This window comes from Vanessa tameamea, chromosome 20 (genome assembly GCF_037043105.1).
Source record: "Vanessa tameamea isolate UH-Manoa-2023 chromosome 20, ilVanTame1 primary haplotype, whole genome shotgun sequence".
Taxonomy (NCBI): Eukaryota; Metazoa; Arthropoda; class Insecta; order Lepidoptera; family Nymphalidae; genus Vanessa; species Vanessa tameamea.
Window position 1 is genome coordinate 4193264 of NC_087328.1, and position 2614 is coordinate 4195877.

General features: G+C 30.2%; 1 non-coding gene across 1 annotated transcript; it reads left to right on the top strand.

Moving 5' to 3' along the window:
• The first annotated feature begins 305 nt into the window (after positions 1 to 305).
• Positions 306 to 377, top strand: Trnaa-cgc (transfer RNA alanine (anticodon CGC)). Its single transcript has one exon. It is a non-coding gene; the product is annotated as a tRNA-Ala (tRNA).
• Positions 378 to 2614: the final 2237 nt, after the last annotated feature.

Below are 2614 nucleotides of genomic sequence, written 5' to 3' on the forward strand. Positions count from 1 at the left end.
TGGTTGCCGAAGATCGGGCTAAAGTGTCGTGGCCTAGAATCGTCAAATGTCGAGCTGTGGACGAAAACGGGTTGGTCGTAAAGTATATAATTAATATATTACGATATTAGTATACGGCTCAATCTTCTGTTCATGTATCAATAAATAAAAAAATTACGTAAAATGTTATACGTACTTACTAAAATATCATGCAAATATTGTATATGACATTAATAAAATTACAATTATAATAATAAAAGTAAAAAACATTAAATTACCAATAGTTTTCAAGATTCATCATTCTTTTTTAGATGCTGTTTGTCACAGGGGGTGTAACTCAGTGGTAGAGTGTCTGCTTCGCATGCTGAAAGTCCTGGGTTCAAATCCCAGCACCTCCAAGCTATTAAAATATTTTTGACAAATAAATATTTTTTTATTCTAATTAATATTTATTCTACGTATGTATATCATTCAATACAAGCATACTTTGACTCTAGTAATTTACATAAAACTGCGGGCAAAATAGGGCGAGCTTTGTCGACACGATATTAGTGATTAATTAAATCGATGAAAATCTCAACAATCACCTCCTATGTTAGTATGTTACTCACTAATAATATTAAGTTTAAAAACTATTTACCGAGTTCCAATACACGTTTATATAAATCGTATAACCTGATAAAGCAAATTGTAATTACATTTAGTATTACGTAGGTCTGGTGTTATAAAAACAAGATGGAATATTAAAATAAACAGCTTGAGTTAAATAATAAGAAAAATATAACTGATATTTACATTGCATTTTAGACAGTATTCCTGCAAATTTAGAGTAGTATATTTAATGTAAAAAAGGTTTAGAGTAAAACTTTCACATAGATATAGTTTTGAAAATAATTTTAGATGCACTACTTAAGTATATTTTAAAATTTCATTTTAAAGTCGTAAAAATTAAGCCAAGTTCCGTTCAAGGCTCTGCGTTAACTTTTCTGAACCAGTGATAAATATTTGTAACGCTATGTAAAGCTTCTGTTATTATATAAATAAATACGTAACTTTGTTTTTCTCTATTGCCATCACACTTTTGTGAGCCTGCAAATATTTCTGACATTGTACCAGATCATCAACATAAGGTTGCGCCGCATCAGATAACTGTTAAAAATGACAGCTATTAGCCAATATTTAGTATAGATTTTGAGTTTAATTCTAAATTTAGGTTTAAGTAGATCAAATATATTTTGGACTTTTAACTCTAGATAAATTTTTTTCCTCTCATTTTATATTGACATTTAATTTTTAGTGTTGGTTTCTATACGTGGAAGCCTAGTCGGTTTGAATATTTGGCTGAATGATGCATATAAATAGATTGAGTTTACAATATTCTGTAGTACTATATATACTATTGTATAGTAGTAGTACTACATACATATATGATATAACAATCTTAATAGTCTAGATTGGAGTTTTACTTGTCTAATCTACTTCAAGCAGTAGTACGAATAAACAAACGAAATACCTTAGTACATACTACTTCATTTGGTGGCAGGGCTTTGCGCAAGTTCGTCTGGGTAGGTACCAATCACACATCAACCTTAAAACAAAACTCATACCGACAAACAGCTACACTTATTAATGCTATGTTTAAGGGTTGTGTGTGTAACTACAGGCACAAGTGGCAATACATCTTATTTTCCAAGGTCGTTGACGGTTGTGGTAAGGAATAGTTGAAATTTCTTACAGCACCAATATCAATGGTCGAAGGTGGCCACTTACCATCAGGTGACCTATTTGCCAGGGAATATATTTTACGAGGTATTGAGTAACTTGACGTATAAGTAAAGTGTACACTGTACGATGCCATGTTTATTTGTTGCCAATATTCTGAACTTGGCCTTACACGTACCGAGCGCGTTCACGTGAAGCCAACTAATAATTATGAAAAAAATACTATACGATTAAAAACATGAATTCGAAAGTCATCAACGATTTATTTTCTTTATTTTCTATTCACATGCTATAAATTGCCGGTCCAATATTGCCTGTATTGTACCGCTAGGAACAATCACATCTAATTTTCTAGAAATACGCCATTTCTCCGAAGCAATTCTTCGAGGTGTTGCTTTATTAATCACAATTAAGGTTCATAACATGCAAACGACTTGCACAACATTTTTTCGTTCATTTCAAATGCTTTGAATAAATTACACATAATCACATACTGTTTGATATAAAACATTTTATGCAAAAATTCATAGTTGTTTTTTTTTTTTTAAAGTATTAAACACGTTTTGTTTGTAAGGATTTTTCAATATTGTGAAGTTCGATTTATGAAAAATACTTTTCAATATATATTCGACGAAATTTTTGAGTCATGTCAGTGAAATTAAAGGAATTGCGCATTTAAAATTAATATTAAACTTCTGAAGGATTTCAATAATCAGAAAATAGTATGCATTCTGTGTTCTCGTTTGCCGAATATATAAAAAATACTGCACTTTTAGATATACATATTTCGTCCAGTCTAAAAAAATTATATGGTTTATTTTATCATGGCTTCTGATTAGAGATCTCTTGAATACAAATTCATAATGTTTTAATTAGATATACTTTACAATGCGATGATACCACTCCTATAATT